This window comes from Phyllostomus hastatus, unplaced genomic scaffold, assembly GCF_019186645.2.
Source record: "Phyllostomus hastatus isolate PE091 unplaced genomic scaffold, TTU_PhHast_1.1 phas_scaffold_78, whole genome shotgun sequence".
NCBI classification, from domain to species: domain Eukaryota; kingdom Metazoa; phylum Chordata; class Mammalia; order Chiroptera; family Phyllostomidae; genus Phyllostomus; species Phyllostomus hastatus.
In genome coordinates, this window is record NW_025334041.1 from 34,543,444 (window position 1) to 34,555,458 (window position 12,015).

Below are 12,015 nucleotides of genomic sequence, written 5' to 3' on the forward strand. Positions count from 1 at the left end.
TTTTGGGACTGTATAAATGTGACTACTCCTTAACAGTTAAGTGAGAGCTCGGCGCTGCCTCTGGGTAGAAACAAGGTAGAGGGCTGGATTCGGCCCGAGGGCCTTGTGTTTGCCACCTGTGTGCTAAAGGGTTATGAGGGCGAACTGACTAAACCTCCTGTCCCCCGCTGCTTAGCAGAGCTGACTCCACTGATCTTGTTCAACAGTTCTAGGAAGCTGCCATAAGCACACAACTGTTTAAAGACATCTTATTCTTCCCTTTGTTACTTCAGCTTTTTATCCAATAGTTTTAACTTGCTACCATTGTGCACCATTTCTTTATGTGTTGTATGTGACATTTTATCTAATAAAACATTGGCTTCTATCACAAAAATAAAAGGGGAAGGGCAAAGAAAGATAAAAGAAATTAAAAGGAATATACCATCAGCAATTTAAAATGATTCTCTTTTAAAATCTCTTTTTAAAAGAAACAGCAACCTCCTTATAGAATTTTAAATTACTTACATCATCTTAAATATATTTCTCATTAATTCCATGTGAAAAATTTCCCTTTAATAGAGGTGTCTACCCCAAGACAATTTCCATAAGAAGTCCTTAAGTCTTTATATTTTAAAACACTAAAATATAAATAAAATTAACATTAATAAAAATAATACATGAAGCTATAAATTTCTGTGGATCCTGAGAATGAAGATACCAACTAAGGCTCCTTAGTGACTCACTGGGCTCAAATTTTAAAACAGAACCTAGCAGCCATTTCTAAACAGAGGCCTCTTATTGCAAACCACACTTCAAGGTAAAGCCTGCACTGGGTATCTGCCATCTGAGCCAGCCCTTATAAAGCAGTTTATGGAATCCTATTTCAACCAATAAGACTGAGGCTTCCCCAGATCAATTGGAACTGTGCAACTCTATCCGCATTAGCATCTTCACTGACCTATCAGAGTGGCTCCATTCTGACCAATCAGGACAGTGCCTTTTGGAACAATCGCACTGCAAGGACTTAGAGTCCTCACTGGCAAGAGGATGAACCAATCAAGAACTGGGGTGGGGACTTGACTTTATTTAAGTCAGCTCTCCTCTGGCTCAGGGAGCACACTTTTCCTTTACATTGAAGACTGAAAACTGTGTTTCTCTGGCTGGAGTTGAAACACTTAAGATGAGACTCCCAGAGACTTCTTGCCGGACCAGAATGAATAGTGCAAGTAAGGCAGAGCAGAAGTGTCTAGCCCAGGAGTGTCCTTGCCTGAGGGCTGCTGTACCCCGGAGCTCATCTCACAACCCTGCTGTTCCACAGCCGTGCTGTTTCAAAACTGAGCTGCTTACACTGAATAAAGTTCCCTTCTTCACTATCTCCCAAACTGGGCATTCCTGTTGGCGCTGAATTGGCGGCACCCATCACTTGGTATTTCTAAATCTACAACTCTATGGTTAGACATTCAGCCAGATAAGAAAATCTTTTTCACAGTGTTCTGAAGGTCACCAAGCCAAAACTGTCCGATTATTTTTTTTAAAAAAGTGTATTTCTGAGCTCAGAGCCCTGCCATAATAAATACCATACTTAGAACTGCTTGAAATGTCAACAGAATGATCAAACAAGAGTTACATTACCAGAGGCACCATAATCAGCTCCTATAGTATCTGATGCTTACATTACCATTTGGGAAACCTATAATTATAGTCTAAGTCCTTGTTTCATTTGTCTTTGGAATACACTTTCCCACTGACTTTATACAGGGGGAGCAGAAAGGATGCTCTGAGCTGCAAGCTGCAGAAAACACAACTAGAAGTGGCTCAAACAGTCAGGACATTTATATCTTATTTCTTGTCAGAAATTTCAGGGCAGGTGTAATATAGATTTGCTTTTGTGAATCTTCAACTCTGTTAAATGAACAAATTGGAAGTTTATAAAATACAGCAAAATTAACATGTTTTAAATATAGATAAGTAGCTAATAAGCAAAAGTCTGTTAGATGTGGGCAAAACGCATTAGATGTCTATTGTATTAGTGAGAAAATCATGTATGTGTTTAACAGAAAGATACAAGCTTTCTAGCCAAGATGGAGCCATAGGTAGATTACACTGTACCTCCTCGCACAACCAAAAGAACGGACAACAACAAATTTAAATACAAAAAATAACCAGCACTGCCAGAAAATTGAACTGTATGTAAGTCCAACAACCAACCAGTTAAAGAAGAAACATTCATTCAGACTGGTAGGAGGGGCAGAGATGGGCTGCCACAGTGGAGAGGACCCATGACCAGGTGGCGGCTGGTGGACCAGGCAGTACCACATTTGTGAGTGGATAAGCCAGGAGGAACAACTGGGCAGCAACACAGACTGTGCAATCCAGGGGTCCTTCGCAGGAAAAGAAAGCCTCAAAACCTCTAGCTGGAAAAACCTGTGGGGGTTCCAGCTGTAGGTGAAACTCCCAGCCTCACAGGAAAGTTCACTGGAGAGACCCACAGGATCCTGGAATGTATACAAACCCACGCTGGGAGTCAGCACCAGAGGGGCCCACTTTGTTTGTGGGTAGCAAGGGAAGTGACTGAAAGTTGCCCAGACTCGAGCAAGGGCATTGTTCTCTCTCCGACCACTTCCCTACAGACAGTGCCATGAGGCAGTGACGTGGGTTGCCCTGCCCTGGTGAATACCTAGGGCTTCACCACTTACAGCTTAACAGGTGAACCCAAAGAAATATGGCCCAAATGAAAGAACAGATCAAAGTTCCAAAAATAGAATTAAGTGATGAAAATATGCCCAACCTATCTGATGCAGAGTTCAGAACACTGGTAATCAGGATGCTCACAGAAATGGTTGAGTATCATCACAAAACAGAGGGAAAGTGAAGGCTATGAAAAGTGAAATAAAGCAAAATATACAGAGAACCAACAGAGAAGGGAAGGACACTGGGACTCAAATCAATGATTTGTAGCAAAAGGAATAAATAAACATTCAACCAGAACAGAATGAAGAAATAAGAATTCAAAAAAAAAAATGAGGAGAGCTTTAGGAACCTCTGGGACAACTTTATGGTTTCCAACATCCGAATCACAGGGGTGCCAGAAGGAAAAGAAGAGAGCAAGAAATTAAAAACTTATTTGAACAAATAATGAAGAAAAACTTCCCTAATTTGGCAAAGGAAATAGACTTCCAGGAAGTCCAGGAAGCTCAGAGAGTCCCAAAGAAGTTAGACCCAAGAAAGCATACACCAAAGCAAATCATAATTACATTATCCAAAATTAAAGATAAGGAAAGAATCTTAAAAGTTTCTCTTGTCTAAATCAAGAGAAAAGAGAAAAGGAGACAGTTGACTACAAAGGAGTTTCCATAAGGCTATCAGCTGATTTCTCAAAAGAAACCTTGCAGGCAAGAAGGGACTGGAAAGAAGTATTCAGTCATGAAAGGCAAGGACCTACATCCAAGATTACTCTATCCAGTGAAGCTTTCATTTAAAATGGAAGGGCAGATAAAGTGTTTCCCAGATAAGGTCAAGTTAAAGGAGTTCATCATCACCAAGCCAGTATTATATGAAATGTTAAAGGGACTTATCTAAGAAAAAGAAGATGATCAAAAGTATGAATAGTAAAATGACAACAAACTCACAACCATCAACAACTAAACCTTAAAAAAAAAAACAAAAAAAAAACAAAACAAACTAAGCAAACAACTAGAACAGGAATAGAATCACAGAAATGGAGATCACATGGAGGGTTATCAGCACAGAAGAGGAATGGAGAGAATGGGAGAAAAGTTACAGGGAATTAGAAGCATAAATGGTAGGTACAAAATAGACAGGGGGAAGTTAGGAATAGTATGGGAAATGGAGAAGCCAAAGAACTCATATGTACAACCCATGGACATGAACTAAAAGCAGGGTGGGGGAAGGGGAAATGTTGGTGGAAGGGGGTGTGCAGGGTGGAGGGGAATAAGGGGGAGAAAAAAAATGGGACAACTTTAATAGCACAATCAATAAAATATATTTTAAAAATAAAATAAAAAGAATTAAAAAAATACTAAATATTAATGAAGCACCTGGGTAATAAGTGTTTATGATATAATAAACATATGAGACACTAAATATCTAGGATATAATATTTATGAAGTCCAATTCAACCACCTATTTCTGACATCCAGAGTTCATCAACTTCCACATTACCAATATTTTGGGCCAGGTTATTCTTTGTCTTGGGAGCACCTTGTACACTGTAGCAAATTCAGCAACATTGATGGCCTCTACCCACTAGATGCCAGTAACATTCTCCCTTTCTCTCTCTCTCTCTCTCTCTTACACACACACACACTCCAGTCATGACAATCAAAAATGTATACAGATATTGCCTAATGTACATGGCGGGGGGTGGCAAAATCACCCTGGTTTAGAACCACTGCTGACACCCATTTGCACCCCACGTTTCTCTGCCCAAAAGCCACAAATAGAATTCATGATTGCTCATCGAGTGAATCGGCAGACTATACAGCTCCTGAAGAGGCATTCTTGTCCCAGTGCATCTCAGCTACAGCAAGTGGGTGTCACTAGCTTGGCCAGCTTCCATCTGTGGGGCTTGCCCAAATCTCAGCACCGGTCCTTGAAAAACTACAGTAGCAGCAGGGAAGGTGGATGCAGCAGAGAGAAAAGCAGGACATATGAACACTGCGTACCCAGGATTAGCTGATGTGGTCCTTCCACCCCACTTACACCCTATCCTAAGTGTGCTGACCTACTCATTTCTTTCCTCCTGTTTCTCACCATGTGCTTGGAATTGATTTATCAAACCTTGTGATTTGAGGATTTTAATTTGGTTTGTGTGGGCTTTGTGTCCCCTTACTTCTAGAATAGCTTGCCTCATAGTGTATTTGTAGGCTACCATTGCATCAAAGTAACATCCTACCCAACGTCCTGCCATCACGGCAGTTCCAGGGTTGGGTCATGCAGTGGCTTAGCACCGTCAGTGAGACCATGAGTGTGTTCGTCTTTCTGCTCTACCATCAGTGTGGTGGGTGGCCCGTGCCCTTATATGGCTCCTGTGAGGACCCTAACATGGCTGCTGCAATTCTAAGCCTCTCATTCAGATAAAAATACGCCAAGGTAAAAAAGCCTTGTGTTTCCTTTAAAGAGTCAGCAAACATTTCACAAAAAGCTCCTAGCATTCATCTTCTTAAGTATGGTTTGCCAGAATTACTTTACTTTGCCACGCCAAAAGCAATCCTTTGACAAAGACATCTGTCTTTGAACAATCTGCATTTTCCCCTCTGGGGCTCCCCAATGAATATCATAACTACTCAGAGAGAGTTGAACAATATTGGGGTAATGAGAGTGATGGAGAGAATAACTGTTGTACAGTCAACTCACAGTTGTCTCTCTTTTTTCTGATCACAAGTATGTCAGAGAGTTCACATATTTCCTTAGGCTTCTAATGAAACAGAGAAGCTGCATAGTGAAGCCCTTCCTGAAGCAAAACTAGTCACAGCTCCACCATCCACATCCCACCCCACTCTCCAAGGCCGCATCCCAAACAGGAGCGGTACCAGCCAGATACGTGCAAAATGCTCTCCCCCAAACCTTGCTATCAGTCTGAAACAACTTCCCCACGAGTAGAGGAGAAAAATTACCATACAAAGGCAGTGTTTATTAGCAGAGCCAGACAGGTTCCTCTTGGGAATCTGATCTAGTAAATTCAGAAAAATATCATACCGCTGATGAAGCAAAGAGAAAAACAAAAAGTAAGCAGACACTTGGGCAAAACTGACTTGTGCCAGCAGTGAATACCAAAGTGAAAGCCCCAGATCTCTGCTGCTTAGGCCCCTGGATCCAGAACAGCCCATCCCTGATGTTAACTAGCTCTGGGATCCTTTCTCCATCAATGCCACATGAGTAAATCCCCACTGTCAGACCTAGCATGAGTGAAATCTAGCATGAGTGAGCTAGCGTGAGTGACAGCACATACAGAAAGCTCTTGGGGCCGGGGGACGCAGAGAAGGGGTTGAGCAGAAAGAAAAAAAAGAGAGCTCATGGACAAGGACAACAGTGTCCTTGTAGCAGTGGGGAGGAGGGGGGCGGGTGGAGGTGAAGGAGTGTATAAGAGGGATAAACAGCTATGGAAAAGATTACAATAAAAGAAAAAGAAAGCACCTATATAAAATATTCCTTAAAGGAGTATGAATAAAAAAGGGGTTCTGTGGAAAATAACCTCATAGGGTAAGCTGATCATAAATTCCTAACCGGGTAGGTCATGGTAGGTAGGTCTCACCCTGGCATATAACTCCATTGGTAAAAGGCTCAAAACCCTGTCCATTGTTTCTGTGCATCTAGGTTAACACCCCACTGAAATGCTTCTTTTCAGATCCTGCCTTCTGAGATGTAACCATCCTCAAGAGAACACATAGTCTTAACTATCCAGTCAACTAATTCCTGCTTTGCTTTCTCCCCTCCTCCTGTAATCTTCCTTACATCCCCTCTTTAATTGCAAATGCATAAAAGAAACTGCAAAACTGCCATTCTCTGGAGCATTTACAACCTTGCTTCCTGGCAAATGTCTTCAGTTTTGGTTCAAATAATCTTATAAAAATTCTCTACTGGTTTGGACATTTCTTACATCAACAGAGATATAATTGTAGTAGCAGCAACAGTAACAACAACAACAACAACAATAATAGTAATAATAGTTACTATTATTATTTTTTTATTTTTAAAAAACAACTTTTGAGTCTTCTGGGTTTTCAAATTTTAAGGAAATATTTTCCTTTGAATTATAACATCTAGGAATTAAGAGACTATGAGTCACCACACGGATGTAATTACAGCATTTAAAAAAACCCTCTGCTAAGGAATTATGCAGCTATTTCAATCAAGCCTCTATACCTACAAATATTTCTGGGAAGGGCTCCATGTAATTTAAACCAAAACAGCCTATGCAATTTGGCTGGTTTGTTTGCAGTATTGTAGAAGTCTGCTAAGTATTGTTATTTCAATTATTAGGCTTTTTAAAAAACCTATTTAAAATGTCACTGTTTCCTTTACTGAAGCATTAAATCCCTACTACCATCAACCTAGAACTTAAATAAATCTTCTCGAAGCCTCTTAAAGTAGAGATAATCAAATTTCCTAAGTTCTTTTTCTTAGTTCATCATTGTTTACTGTTATGCAGGCATCTGCTTAAATAAGTTTAAGTGTAGAAAAATGGAGGATCTCCTTAACATATGCGAAATTTTATTTTACATTACATTAATCAGGTAGAATTCACTTCATGTTCACAGCTTACTTAGAACAGATGTGTGAATGCGCCTTTGAAAATTTTGAAAGATAAAAGTGACAATTATTTTTAATCAAATACTAAAGGCTCCCCCCAAAAAATCCAAACAAAAAATGCTAAAGGCCACTCCTTTTCTAAAGAAAATAAAGAGATGTTTTTCAAATTAGAAATGTGTTTTTAAGCTTTTTTGTTCATTTGCATGCCAGAATAAGCCTGGAGTAAGCAAAACAATGTATACATTTTCAGCCATAATAACTATTATCTTTTGTCTAGCAGGCAACTGTCATACATCAGAGGCAGCTGGTATAGTACAAAGGTTTCAGAGTTTAAAAACAAAAACAAATATTTTTATTTCGTACCTAATCTCTGCCGTTTACTAGCTATGTACCCTTGGTCAAGTTATTTGATCTTTATGAAAATAATTCTCTCATGTCTAACATGGAGATTAAAATGTCTTCATAAGTTGGTATGGTATTAAACCAGAACATATACAAAATGCTTTCCAAACCCTTACTTTAAGCATTCCATTCCCTACTCACCATCCCTATTCAGCTTTCTCTACAATTCGCACTTTAACTGTCTGGAAACTTTTAAGCCATTGACCCTACCTACCACCTTTCCCCTGTCCACCTTATCTAGTTTATACTCCATGATTCATCACTCCCTTGCACAGACTCTAAACTTCCTTACCACTCCCCTACCTCCACTATGCTCACCTGGCCAGACCTCCACATCGATAAAACTTAACTCTCCTACTAATCAAAGTCTGACAAAGAAGCAGAACCTCCTGAACCGTCACACGGAGAATTTACAACCATGATTATCAAGTGGCCCCCTCAGCACAGCATGGCCCAGGAGTCCACTCTATTTTGCAGGTCAATTTACTCTGAGAAGACCTTTCTCCAAACTTTCCCCTCAAATCTGTAAAGCATTCCCTCCTTATCACTCCCTGCTGATGACCTCACTGCTGTATTCACCCATAAACTGCAAGTGGAAAGTCTCTCCAATCCATCAGCACCCCATTTCTGAGCCAGTCTCTGCGAGGACGTTGGCAGGCACCTGCATCTTGAATACAACAATGTCTAATGATAACTCTCCTGGCTGAACACCAACACTCAATTCTTACATTCAAAATGTATGCTACTACAACAATGTAGTAGAACAAATAAATATAATAAATAAACAAAAATGTATCCTAGTAAAAGCAGTGAAGAAAACTGGGGGACATTACCTTCACCAAAGGGTCAATACTTTTACCATCACCAATAAAGGAAGAAACCAAAATCATTGGCCCCTGAAGTGATGCCCTGAAGACACATCATGTATAGTATTCCCACGAAAAATGCATAAGAAAGGAACAGATGAACAAAGCAACCTGAACCAGCAATAGATTTTCAAAGAAATAGCTTCTGAGCAAAGATCTAATCCAAGGTGCTATCAGTAAAATGTGAGCTCAAGGTCTAGATCAAAGGTTATGATCGTTTAGAAGGCCTCAGAAAGACTTAAGGCTGTTTTTCCTAGACTATATTATCTGTATAAAAGAGTGTCTAAGATTTTTGAGGACCTGCCCACTAGATCCTCAACTACACCAAAGAGTTCCTAAGAATCTTTAAGGTATAACTTACAGAAATTCTCACTGAAACAAAAAAGCTTCTAAGAATCTTAAGGGCATTGCCCCATAGCCTCTTAACTTACAGTTCAAAGTATAGAGGGGCCTGTCTCAAAAAGATTTGTGGGTGTAGTTTTATCTAATGGGGTAAAAATTCCAATGGGATTGACAGAAAACCCACCAATGGAATCACAACCAGTTTGGATAAAAATGGACAATTAGTTTAAACACTTTACACAGTCAGGAAGCAGATCTAGAAAAATACTTAGATAAGGCCTGGGCCATTTATTATGGAAAAGATACAGTGATTTAGAGAAGCACAGACCAACCACCCCAAGGAAGAAGAACAGAACCTTAATCATAATACGTTCCATTTTCCTGAAACAAAGGGACCTGGTGGCTGACTATCGGAATTTTAATGGACCAGTGATAGTTAGGTACCTCTTATTTCCCCCCTTTTTAAAACAGGAGTACCTGCTGCAGTCACTCTATCCCCATTATATCTTGAGTGTGTGTGAAATAGAGAACTTGCCTTTTTAGTTCAAGGGTCTATCCATCAGTTACCTCATCTAAGGAGCCTTAATCACAACGGGACCTGCTTCAGAGGATGAGAACTTGAACCTTGAGTTTGAGCCTGCTACTATAATGGAATAAGATTTTTTTTAAGAGTCTGGAGGAATTTAGTTCATTTTACATATGTGAGAAATATAAATAATTTTTGGTCAAAGGCTAGGCTGTGGTTGATTAAAGATAACTATAACCTTGACTGGTCGGGCATCGTCCCACAAAGCACAAGGTTGACAGTGTGATTCCCAGTTAGGGAACATGGCTGGGTTGTGGGCCAGGTCCCCAGTTGGGGGTATGCGAGAGGCAACCAATCTGTTTCTCTCTCTCTCCCCCCTCTCTCCCTCACTCTCCTTCTCTCTAAAAGTAAGTAAATAAAATCGCTAAAGACAACTACAAATTTTTTGGCACTCCTCTCATGGCAAAGCAGAGACCATCTCTCCTCTCCTTGAATCTGAGCTGGTCCTGTGGCAAATATCATGGGGCAGCAGTGATGCTTCCACTTTCAGGTATGTGGGACTCTGAGTCTAGCCACCATGCCATGAGGAAGTGCAAGCAACACATAACAAGGCCCCTGTAGAGGAGGCTGAAGTCCCTTGCTGGCAGCCCCAGTTTAATTCCCAGTCGATGCTGGCCCCAATTTCCAACAACATAACTGACATATGGAGGTTCAGAACAAGTCACCCCAAGATGCACCTCTGTGTTATACAGATTGTTTTGAGCTAAAGAGACACTTCTACCCCTGCTTTAACTTCTCAGAAAAATTAGAATTAGGGCCCTTGACCATAATAAGAGATTATCAGAGATAACCTTTTTTGACCTATCTATAGGGCAGGACAAACTTCTGTTTACTACACATCTCTTCTTCCTATCATCCTGCAATGACCCTTGGAAGCCCCGAGCTACCTTACCTCATCCCTAGCTCAGATTATCTTAGGTACCCACTTTCCCTTCCTGTCTCTGACCTCTAGTTCATGTGGGATCTCTGACTCTCTCATGTATGCAGAGCTCCTATACATGTGTATGTGTATGTATTAAATTTGGTTATTTTTTCATATTAATCTGTTTCATGTCTATTTGATTGGGTCTCATGGATCAAAATGGAAAATTAAGAGATTTCATTAGGTAACTGCTATGAAAAGCTTTTTAGAAGAACAGAACTGGGAAAATGGAAGATTTAGGAAGCCAAATTTTATTGTTTTGTTTAACAGGAACAAGAAATTATATGCTTAGAAAGTTTTAAAAAGAAAACACTCTGCATTCTCTCCATTCTATGCATTCATCCCCCTTTTCATCTTCTCTCTCTTTTGTTTCCTTACTCTAGCTAGCCAAGCATGAACCTTCTAAATTCTTTTGGCAAATTAATGTCTTTGCTGAGAATCCTCACTACAGAAAATAGATAAATGTCCCAGACCTTCAGACCACTGAGAATTAATTATCTATTCTTTAGCTTCGCTTTGTGTCAGAACTACTGTCTATAATCTAGCAAATAAAATTCTTATTTTGTTTAAACTAAAAGTGAATTAAAAGCTTATCCAAGATCTGCCTTTCGGATGAAAGTTTCATTTTATTAATTTTTAATTTGTAAACACGAAAATTCCCTTCCTGCTTACGCATACACAAGGTATTTTCTGTATTCCCTTGTGCCTAAGGGTGAAGCTATTTTAGTTATGTTCCACTGAGGAAGTCATAATCTCATGAAAACTTTCAGGGAGCTTTCGATGTGTTTGTCAGGACCAGGGCACTTGGAGTAAATGTGCTTAGGTGAGAGTTGAGATGGGCACTATCATTAAATTAGCTCTTATTTATGGAGCCCTTATTCCTACTAGGGCAAAGGTTTTCAAGTCAGGTTTTGCAGCAAAATCACAGAATTCTTTTTTAAATGCCTGAGTACCCCCACGCCTACCAAATCAGAATCTCCTAGGTTTATTCTAACATTAAAAAAAAATGCTACCAGGATATGAAAGTATAATCAGATTAAGTCTACAAATATTCTGGTAAGATTCTATTAATATCATGCTGCATTGGTACATTCTGATCATTGTGACTCATTACCACATTGAAAGCCAAATACACTGGCGAACACATTACAGCAAAGCAATTAAAAGGAGTCCCTGGTGAATCTTATGGCACATGATCAACAGAGGGACACATATGTTCCTCTCCATTACAGCCAAATCAGAGACTAATATTTAGGAAGAAAATTGCCAGACTTACTACAAAATTTACTTAGATTTCTTGTAAGCACCCTGGAAATGGCAGATGTTGGTATTTTTAAAAGTTGCAAAAAAATAAAAGTTGCAATTCTTAGATGTAGTTCATATAAAGTATTCATATTAATTAAAGATTTAAATTTCTATAATATTAATTACTTGAAAATTAGACTCAGCAAGTCAGAACTAGCCTCAAATTCTCTCTCTATTGCCATCTGCCTAGTAAGTATCTCTCTCTACCTTCTCTGTCTCCTTCTCTACATCCATATTCTGGAAGTGAGGCCATGTCCCTTGGCCAGACTCCCTCATCAGAAGTCAAGAAGAGCCCAGTGCTCAAAGAAAGACTGCTCCCTAAACCCTCCTGTGTGACCCCA

The 12,015-nt window shown here is 39.7% G+C and overlaps 1 protein-coding gene across 16 annotated transcripts in view; it reads right to left on the reverse strand.

Annotated features, from left to right (window-relative positions):
* ADAM22 (ADAM metallopeptidase domain 22) overlaps positions 1 to 12,015 on the reverse strand; it is a 225,794-nt gene that overhangs the window by 110,537 nt on the left and 103,242 nt on the right. The gene's annotated exons all lie outside the window — the stretch shown is intronic.